At 34.9% G+C, this 11,729-nt stretch overlaps 1 long non-coding RNA gene across 1 annotated transcript; it reads left to right on the forward strand.

Moving 5' to 3' along the window:
* The first annotated feature begins 4,944 nt into the window (after positions 1-4,944).
* LOC138139029 (uncharacterized) lies at positions 4,945-6,578 on the forward strand. Its single transcript, XR_011162186.1, has 2 exons — positions 4,945-5,833; positions 5,889-6,578. It is a non-coding gene; the product is annotated as an uncharacterized lncRNA (long non-coding RNA).
* The last annotated feature ends 5,151 nt before the right edge of the window (positions 6,579-11,729 follow it).

The following is an 11,729-nucleotide window of genomic DNA, read 5'->3' on the forward strand; positions in this document are numbered from 1 at the left end:
GTCGTTGAAAGGTAAAAGATGAATGATATAATTAATTTCGGCACCAATGAAATATGAATTTTGGACACTTATTCATACACACCACTTCATAAAGTTTTAAGAAATATCTTTTATAAAATCTAATTTAATGATTGGCTTTGTTTATAACTGTAGCAATTTCTTTTTAAAATACCTACGATTCTTTTAAGCTTCGTGACAAGAAAAGCAGTTATAAAAATCTTTATTATTATTTTTTTATAACAATATACAGGCTGTTCGATAAATAGACGGCCATCTCTTCACTGCTACTTCACAGAGTCCAAAGAAAATAAACTGTGTATTTGCTTTTTTGTTTTTATTACAAGTTGAAGAACGATTGGAGTTTCATTAGCGCCTATTATGTTGTATCAAGTACTCTGTTTGGAAAAAAAGGAAAAATGTCACATTTGACGGCAAACGTCCGTCAAAATTCTGTGGCGTATCAAACAATAATTTCGATGACGAATGCAATTTAATTTAATATGAATAAGGTACATGAAAGTTTATAATAAATAAATCGGCGACCATCAAGCTGGATACATAGTCGGGCCTGTCGCAGTAATCCTGTTCTCAGATTTTCAAAAACATCTACATTATTTCTTATTTGATCAGACGCCAGTAATATTCGATTTCGTAATTCATTCACATCCAGAACATCGGTAGCATAAACAATTGACTTCACATGACTCCAGAAATAAAAATCTAAAGGAGTTAAGTCCATACTCCTGGCGGGCAACGGAAATGGACCACGTCGGCCTATCCATCTTTGCGGAAATCTGTTATTCAAATATTCCACAACAGCTCGGTGTGCATGAGGAGGTGCTCCATCTTGCATATACCACATACTGAATCGCTGTTGCAAAGACAGTTCGTCTAAGAAATTTTCTAACTCGTTTTGAAAAAAATCTCCGGTTAAAGGATTGGGTATAAAAAAGGGACCAACTAAGGAATTTTGAAAGATCCCAGCCCAAACATTCAACGAAAATCGCTGCTGCTGATTTGATATTGATAACGTTGACCGAGGCCTCCGTGAAAATACAGGCCGCGACCAAGAAATAGTGACGTCACGAAATCCGGCTCACTGCTGTGTAACTTATAATACCCAATATAAAGAAAATTATATATTTCAATGAGTAAAACTGAATATTGTTTGAAGAAAAATAATTATTATGATAAAAAACAATAAAGATCCAGATCACCTTAGAGGTACCCAATACATGCGTTGGCTCTTGTGGAGGCCTCGCCAATAGCCCTATCTCTATGTGTTTTATAAGTTTAACTCTTAAATTTAAGTAATTTTCTTTTTGATGGATCTTTATTTTGGGTGCTAATTTGGTCGTTGATTAAGTTTGAATAATTATTAAGAAATATACTGGCAAGAATATGACTATTTCAATATCAATTTCGACTTCAATGTTTTGTTACATAAAATACATTAGTCATTAATTTATTCTACATATTTTTCCAATTTTAACATTGTCAACTCCCGTAAAATGATCCTTTGTTTACCGCTTCTTAGAAATTCAGTTTCATATTTATCAGAAATAAGCTCACTAAATACCTATCTGATGTGCCTTAATAAAAGTTTCAAAGAATAATTCAGGGGGTTGTTTTTTAGAGCATCTCTTGTTAATTTTTTTAAATATTCACCAACATTTGCAGAGTCGTTTTCGCCATAGGTAGTTGGTAAAATTTATAACAAAATCTGAATTGGTGGTAATGTATGTTAAACAATTTTCACAATCGTTAACAAATTTAATTAGTGAATGTGCACAGTATGCGGTAATATAGAACAAACATGACAATATAGCAGAATTTGGGGATGTATCAAATGAATTCTTTTATATATCTGAAAAGAAAGAGATGTTTTCAGATAACCGAAAAAGACCATTATCATTTTTATTTCTGTCATCCACTGAAAAGTCTTTTAAAGAAAATGTTCCAAATGTTTTGTTGGATTAAATGACTCCCTATGAATGCATTTAATCCAATTTTTTTTTATTTCTTCATCTTTTGGAAAAGAAAAGACGGTCACATACATATTAGTACTGTCGTAATTGCTTGAACAATAAATTTCAGGCATATTTAATGAAAGGAAAAAGACTCACCCAGGTAAATATTTAGTCAAATGATGTTTATTATTATACGAGTATCCTAAAGGGCACCAACCAAAAGTTTATTTTATACCTAACTAATAATATATAACTTTCACTGTTTTCATTTGTTGCAAAACACAAATTTTCGGTGCACTTCAAACACAGCCAGCGGCCATATATTAGCTGACGCCGCTGACGCTAACAGCATCAATCAATCACTTGAAATGAATTAACGTTTTTCACTGATTTCAAGAGTTGTCTTCACCATAAATTTGATAAATATAAGAAGACTACCACCTTTAATTTTTTTGACACTTTTTACAAAGAAAACTTGCGAAAACGGGACTATTTACACGCTGCGATAAACGAACAAATAGACTGTTTTGAGCTCCCGCTCGACGCATCGCATGGACGAGAGCCTGATGGTCTGACGTCAGATCACGTGACACAAGCTTTGTTCGCGGCCTCTATCTATCTCGGAGGTTACGGTTGGACAAAGTATATTAGTATTATAGACAGATTTCCCACTGCCGCCTCTATTTAACTTTATTTTAAATAGAGACGGCAGTGGATTTCCACTACCGCCCTATGCTACCGCCAGTATGAGTATCGCCACCTGTCGGCGATACTAGTCTCACTCATGTTATCACTTACCAGGTTTGCGGTACATTCAACTACGGGCCCGATTTCAAGTCATGGTCGCAAATAGCTGATGCAGCGCAAATGTTTAGCTATCTCTGTTCTACACATTAATTACCAATATGCGTCATCTTTCTCTCTTGCGACGTTACCATGACAACAACAAGTGCGACCGTCGCAGCTCAACTTGAAATCAGGCCCAACGCCAACTGCGATGGGGCAGTCATTTATAATAACCCTGTATATTTATACAGGCTGTCCCCGAACTGGCGTACATCTGCTGAGAAAGATTTCACTAGAATTTTTTTGTTTAACCTTATAGTTTTTAAACTACAGCAATTTTAAGTTCGCCAATCACAACAGAAAGATTACAGATAAATCTACCGTGAGCTGTTGTTTCCTAGGAAACGCATGGATTGAATTCATATTTGTCTACGATGATTGGTTAAATTAAAATCGTTGTAACTTAAAAACAAAATGGATTTAAACAATTTTTCTTGCAGAATCCATTTCAGAATAAATATTTACATTTGCAGTTAACGTGATGTACGCCAGTTCTGGGACACTCTGTATTATGCATTTTCTTTGACCTTAGTAACTAAATAGTATATTTCAAACCAAGGTAAGAAAGTGCTTTCTTGGAGACCGCAGGCAAAGATTATAAACCGAGCCGTAAGCGAGGTTTTAAGTGCCTAAGGTCTGCAAGGGCACTTTCTTAACAAGGTTTGAATACTATTTTTTCCCCTACCAGCACAACTTCGTTGAAAAAAGTAAAAAAGACGGTTATATTCCTGATTAAAACGAAAATTTTGAGAATTGAATAGTAGGCTGGGTTATTTGTTTAATTAACTTGTCATCGCATTTGAAGATTTGACGTTTGTTCGAAAATTTCATATAAACAGGGTAAAGTACGGTGCGATCAATTAAGAAATAAATCGAGTCGGCGTGTTACCTATGGCAACCCATGCTATAGCATAGGCTCCAAAGCAAACTCGATTTATTTTTTAAATGATCGCTCGGTATAATCTACCTACCTAACTTATCTGTTTATTTTCCAGTTTATATGATTGATCTACCAACTTGCTTTATTGAATTGGCTTTCATTTATCAATAACTTATTTCACTTTTGACACTTTTGACATTTGTATTTTGGTACAGTTTTACCATAAACATTTCATGATTAACTTTCTTACCTTAGCGAGAAAGTTGAATTTTCTCACCTCAAATGAGGTATCCACAGCCTACATTTCTAACCGGTAGGGAAAAAAGAAATTTTATTTTTGTTGTATTGAATTACTGCGAAATTTAAATTGTTTTGTTTTTGGTACCTCTTTATGTTGGCAACAAATTCAAATTTTGAAAACGCCAATCAATTTGAGGACACCTAATCTGAGAAATGTCAAAAAAAAAATTGAAAACAAACAAAAAAAGAAAAATTAACAAAATCCATTAGAGTGTCAAAAAGTTTGCACAAACGTTGACATAACCTTACTTTGCGATAGGTTTGAAACGAGATAGTTTCTCTTTGATCTTGTGTACATATACAGGGTGATTCTCATTGGTATTATTCGTGTTCTTCTAGCGTTTTTATTTTAAGAAAAAAATATAGCAAAGCATATTAAATCGGTTGTTACCTAAGCTGCATCCGATGACATATGTCAAAATTAAGACAACTTTTTTTTTGTTAAATAGTACCCTAATTTTTTTTAGTCTATTCTTGTAAAGTTGTTTTTTCTACGTTTGAATAAGTAAAAAAATTTACACTTTTGCAGCAGTAACTAAAGAACGATGAAATAAATTTGCAATCGAGTCATCCATGCATCCGAAATCGCATGTTGTTACTTGAAGTCCACGCTCCAATAAACACAGGTTAGATCTCGACATTACATGATGAATCGATTACAAATTAATTTGATCGCTCCATAGTCAAATTTGTACGCATACACCATACAGAGTTTTTCACGAGTGATAATGAGCTCGACGGAATTGAAAATGCAACCCACAATACATTTATATTTCTAGGTGGGTTTGCAATTTCATTTCTGTCGGGCTCATTATGTAACCCACAATACATTTACATGCAACTATAAATGTATTGTGGGTAGCATTTTCAATTCCGTCAGGCTCATTATCATTCATGAAATACTCTGTGTGTACTATTGCAAGCATGGAATTTCGGGCAGACTTGAAATTTGACTGACATAAGATGTGAAATAGGCTTTAGGTGCTAGACGTACTATGGCGGACAATAAATTTAGGCCGGCAAATTTCTGACATTTCAAAAAAGTCAATGCAAGCGACCATTTATTGTCATTATGACTGATGTGTCAGTTTGTCAAACTGAAGGTTTTCAAGCTGTTTGGCGTTTCCTTCGCCTTTTTCGTAACTTACAGATCATGACGCACTAGCATAACTGATTTGTAGTAGCACTTCTCTCTGGTGCACGCTTCTTTTCCCAATTTTAATTTTGATTATCGCTGTCACGATGACAAGAATGACCAATATCGAAAATGGGGTTAGTTGAACATAATGCCAGCTTCACATTTTGATGTCAACTCAATGACAGGCCGGCCTAAATTTATTGTCCGCCATAGTACTATCGCGGCCACGGAATTTTGGCCGTCACTTTCATGTCAATTCAAAAAAAATGGATTTTATTATTATTGTCATTATGATTGACTTTTGGAAGTGACATCCAAAAATTTGTCAATGTCATACTTCATTCAAATCGTTGCGAACATGGCACCAATACCCTATTTTAATAAAGTGCAGATAATAGCTGCTTTCCAGTTAGGGATTAAAATGAACTAGGTCTAAATGATCGAGGTCAAAGTGAACCTACTCCTGCGGGAACAATCAAATTGGGAGTAGTTCAGTTCAGTTAGTGGTCACGAAGGTGGGGGTGTAAACGACATAATTTTTAAGGTTATGATTTTAACATTTTGGCGGCTGTTCAATGTTCTGTCTCTGTGGTGGGCGCGAATAAATAATAATGGATCACGAATTGATCTTAACGGATGAAACAGGTGTGCAAATCACAGTTAAAGTTAGCGCAGAGGATTATGTGCGTGCAATGACAGGTATTCAGAATGAATACGAGTATGTATTTACTAATTTATTTTTTTATAATTCAAGATATAACTTTTGCACAACAATTACTCATCAGTGCAAGTTCATCATCGTCATCACCGTCCCATAGTTCGGAATTGTGTGGTTCTGAAGTTGGATGTGGTGATGAAGAAAATGAGGATTCTCATGAGCAACAAACCACTCACAAACACGAATGGCAGCATGATGAGGTGAAATGCCTCCTTCACAGTTTTGAACAACATAAGGATGAATTATCACATCCAAAAAAACGAAAATTTGCATGGGACAACATCGCCAATGATGTTGTTAGTAACGGTTACACTGTTAATGCAACCATTTGTAAAAACAAGTGGAAAAATCTCTTAAGAACCTATAAAACTGCAAAAGACAGCAAAAGAAGAACAGGAAATGCTCCATCCAGATACAATTTTTTTAATGATATCGATGATATTATTGGAAAGAAGCCGTCAAATAGTTGCACTCATACTTTAGAAAGTGGTGGTGCGACAAATGTGATGCAGCAACCATCTAAGAGAAAATGCAAATTGCAAAAGAAAGATTAGAGCTTGAAAAAAAGAAAATTGAACTGCTGCAACAATATTTGAATTTAAAGACCAATACAAATTAAGTTACTTCATTTAATAACAATGATATTTTTTTATTAGTTTTTTATACAACCAGAGTTCCTATTTTATTTTGTTAATTTTTTGTTCAATAAATTAAGTGTTCTATAAATACTTTATTACTTATTTTTATATATTATCACTAATATACATATTATTTCAATTAAGGCATTACAGTAGAAACTCGATAATTCGTCTCATCTGGGATCAGGTGGGTGATGAATTAGAAAATTCCAGGAAAAATAAACACATTTTCAAGTACTGTTTTCATTGTAATTGACGTAAACTACATAACTTTATTCAAACATTATTCTGAAAATTTCTTCTCTTCTGCTGGGTCTGTTTTGTCCTGGCCCTTCAAAAACGTCTTCAATATTAGGTTCCAAAATAATTCTTTCTTGTAATATATCATTATTTGATATGCAAATGTTATGGAGAACACATGCTGCCATAACACACTGTACCACTAAATGAATGGATAAATTTTCCAATAGTTGCATCCTTCTAAATCTTTGTTTTAACAGTCCAAACGAATGTTCAATAATGATTCTTTGTGAAGAGTGTCTATAGTTGAATAATCGATGATTATTTGTTAAATTGCCATTATCCTTAAATGGTGGCACTAACCAGGATAGGCTGGGATATGCTAGATCACCTAATAAAAAATAATCTCTGAATAACTTTTCTTCTTCCGCTTTTCTGTATAAACTTGATCTTCTCAAAACTCTAGCATCATGCAGTGAACCTGGTTCACCAACATAAATATCAGTAAAGCTTTTTTTACAGTCCACTATCCCTTGTAGGATTATACTATGTAAACCCTTTCGATTTACATATGAATCTGTGTCATTTTTTGGTCTTTTGATCAAAATATGAGACCCATCAATAACCCCTACAATACCTCTTATATTGTATTTTCTTTGGAAGACTTCTGAAATTTGTTCAGATCTTTCAGCATCTGGCCATTTGATGAAACAATTTTTCACATTCAGGAAAAACTTTAATACTCGCTTTAACACTCGATGAGATGAACTTAATGACACATCAAATCGGTCCGATATTTGTCGAAAAGTCTCTTTGTTTGCCAGAAACCAAATAGTTAGCAAAGCAGCTTTTTCCTCATTAATTTTCTCAGGTCCAAAAGTATGCCGAGGAATAACTCCACTATGGCCTAAGCTGGTGATCACACAGTTTGCTACAACTCTTGTTAGACGGAAATGTTCTTTAAACTGGATATCACTATACATACTGACAGTTCTTTCTACATACAGTTCTACTTTTATCCTTTTAACACGTACTTTTTCATCCTCACTATCGTCGCTACTTCCAGATGTGGTGGTTAACGATTCAAAGAACATTTCTTCTATAAAATTTTCAATTGTGGCCTCAATTGCTTGTGCCATTTTGTCGCTTCACTACAATCATAATTATGACTCCTATTTATTATGTATTTTTAGCATAATCAAACATACCTAATACAAAATACAGGTGCAACTAACGATCAACTAAACCAGAGACAAACTAAACCAACTAAATTTGAAACAGTTTGAAACACAGAAGTTTAAAACTTTGAGGGATTTAAATCATTTAAATGTTCCAATTTGACACTTGTTATTGGTAAAAGCGCATGCGTGAGTCGAAATGATCCTACTACGGAGGTGGTGCTCGAGAGGAAAGGGGAATGTAACACTCGGACCTTCGAGTCAAAGTGAACTTGTTTAACGGGAACGTTCCAAAAGTGATACAAGACATTTAGGAGTAACTCTGTACTTACTCCAACTCCTAACTGGAAAGCGGCTAATATCCCTGTTCCAAGATGGTCTATCACATTCTAAAATTTCGGAACGTTTGGGTATAGGAAGAAGCACGATAAAATGGAAGCAAAATCAAACAGTGCAACGACGACCAGGTTCCGCGGGAAGTCGAATTTCTACACGTAATCAAGACGTATAACTTTTAACTGTGATACGAAACAGTCCTTTTACTACTGCTACTGCAACAGTGAATATCAGTAATTTTCCGGGCTCCGTCAGAACTTCACGTCGTCGTCTGCGGAATAGTGAACTTCGAAACCACGCAGCTGCTAGGAAAATACGCCTTACCCCTCGGCATAAGGAGGCAAGACTTGGATTTGCTTTAGAGCACTTAGCAAAAGATAATGCTTTTTGGAGCCGAGTTGTGTTCTCCGACGAAAAGGTCTTCCAGTCGTCGCATAATGGTCGTGTTAGGGTGTATAGACCACGAAACAGCCGATATGATGAACGCTACGTTGAACCGACCGAACGATCCGGTCGCTTTTCTGTTAACGTATGGGGGTGGATTTCTGCTGTTAGTCCTGGGGTAATGCTCCATTTGGAAGAGCGGCTGAACTCTGGTGTTTATATTAGGATCCTGGAAAATGTGATGCGCCCTTCAGTGACTAGGGTTTATCCCAATCAAAACTTTATCTTTCAGCAGGACAACTGCTCCGTGCATACGTCTCATAGGGTAGCAACATGGTTCCAGGATCAAAATATAAACATCCTCGACTGGCCCAGTCGTAGTACAGATGTGAACCCGATAGAAAATATGTGGGGTTTTTTGGTAAGGCATTTGCAAAAACAGAGAAAAATTTATCGTAATAGACAGGAACTTCTTACTGCGATCACTGATGCATGGCACGCGTTACCTCAGGACTACATCAGAAATCTATGCCTTTCCATGCCCAATAGACTAAGAAAAGTTTTAGACGCAAATGGGGCAGTTACAAAATACTAGTTTCTTTGCATGTTTCTAATACCTATTTTACCAAAAAAAAAAATTTTTTTTGTTGTTTTTATTTTCCGTATTATTTATTATTTATTTTATTATCCGTACCTATTTACGCTTTCTTTTTCCTTTTCAACATTAGGTTAATAAAATATCATTGTTTGATCTTCACTTGCACTTGCTAGGGTGCACAGATCTTACCGAGAGCTAAGATTCAAGAAGATCCAAGAAAGTCTTGTCTTGAATCCGAGGGAATGGATCTCTTTGCGTTATTCCTGCATATACATCTATAATATGTGTGTGCTTGACTTGTTGCAGGCAATGAGGAAGCGCGTTTTTATGCAAGTCAGTCAAAATGACAAGTCTTGCAACTTGCAAGAGCAGAAAGTGAGGTTACGAATACGTAAGGGGAGCTTTACATCTCATGTCAATGGAATGACAAGTGACGGCCAAAATTCCGTGGCCGCAATTGTATTAATAACCTCATTTTAATATCCACTATTGTCACATATCATTTTGACAAATTGCATTCACCAATCCTGAGAAGTTGCTAGTGCTTAGATGTGATTTTCCGAAAATTGAACAGTCTTTTATTGAACTTTGGAAATCAATAATTAAAATGTAAAATAATTGTGCATAATAATTGTGACAGTTTATTTTGAAGTTCAGTCGAAAATTAATTATGACATTTATGACAGTAAAGCTTAGACTACATTGGGTTTTTTTAAATGACATTTAAATTGCTGCCCGAAATTCCATGCTCGCCATAGTACTATGCCGGCCAAAAAATTTTGGCCGTCATTGTCTGTCAATTAAAAAAAAAAAATGTAATCCGTACTTTATTGTCATCATGATTACCGTCTTGATTATGAACGCTATTTTTTTGGGTGGTAAATTTCCAAACTCAAAATTATTTTGTCATTTCTACTACACAGAACGTTTACCTCAGGTTATCTGTGTACGTGTACGATTGCTCTAAGTTTGTTTATTCATGTCGGATTTTTGGAATATCTGAGCTTCAAACAGTTTAAATTGACTGCGGTCATCCAAAAGTGAACGTTTTTTTTTATACCGGGTGATCAAGAAGGACTGTTTAAGTTGGCAGTACAATTAAGAAAAATTTTTCATTCGGTTATTTATAACACTGCAACTGGATATGTTTTGTTGGTTTATTTTACAAATATCTGATATAGGTAAAGCATTAACAACGACAAGCCACCAACAACCGAAAGTTACTCCTGTTATACGATTTAAAATACGATCCAGTGTTACCAACTTAAACAGTCCTTCTTGATCACCCCGTAGTTTGATTTTTACTTTAAATCATAGGAGTCCTAAAATGTCACAGTTTGACACTAGCGTTAAAAAAATTATTGAAAGTATTTTTTTAAATGCCACATCTCACTCCGACTCAGACATCTAGGGCTATTGCAAAGCTAGAAGAAAACTGGTCGTTGGCTGCTGTGGCGAGGAATTACATTGCAGTAAGACTTGCATCTTCCTGTTGCAGGAACGCCAATGAATGCAGCCTCATTTAATCTAACGAAAAATACGGAAATTTTCGCAAGCTATCGTTCACTTTTGGATAGCCGCGATTGTACGTATTAGGTATTCATTTTCTAAACGCATGAGGGTTGGCCATGATCTTTTGACACATTTCACACAGTATAGTAAATTTGACAACACAAACTGTCATCAACTGTCAGGTAGGTATCAAGTAAAAATTTTCTTAAACACGATGCCGAAAGTTGTGTCTCAAGAAACCAAGTGCAGCATCTTGAAATGTTATGAAAACATGAAGCAAGATAGGCCTGATTTGAGCTATGATAATCTGTTAACAGGCTAACAGATATTTTTAACGTACCTAACTAAAATCCTTAATAGTATTGAGAAATAAATTAGTAATTTCGATCTGTATGTTGGACGTCGTCTAATTAACGATGTTGTAACAGAAACACCAGGACGCCTGCAAGATTCAGCATCAGATGATCAAAAATTCGATTCTAATAGTGAAATGATGGAAGAAGATCAAGTCTAAGTTAAGTTTAAAATATTGCTTCTAAAATCAAAGAGAAGTAAGACTTCTTTACCATTGTAATTTACGAATTTTATCAATATAATTACATGATTCTTCAGAAAATGAAAACATTTTATTTTATAAAATTCGAATCTGTAATTGTTGTTTGTGCTTTCACACTGACGTTTTCACTCCAAAATGATATACTGTCATAGTTTCATAGTTGGAGTGGATACTCTAACAAAGTCATGACCAACCCTCAGGCATTTAAAAAACGAATACCTACATAATACGTCACTTGCTAAAAGTGAGGTTAATGGAAAACATTGTTAAAAGATTATAATAATTGTTAAATTGCCATTTTTGGGCAATCATTGTTAAATTTTACTATAAGAGGGATATATTGGTATTTTTTAAAATTTGTCTTCCAATAAAATGTTCGAATTTATAACTTGTATAAATCTATCTGTCACGTTTGACGATTAGTGCCAGAACCAA

The sequence above is a fragment of the Tenebrio molitor genome, chromosome 9, assembly GCF_963966145.1.
Source record: "Tenebrio molitor chromosome 9, icTenMoli1.1, whole genome shotgun sequence".
Taxonomy (NCBI): Eukaryota; Metazoa; Arthropoda; class Insecta; order Coleoptera; family Tenebrionidae; genus Tenebrio; species Tenebrio molitor.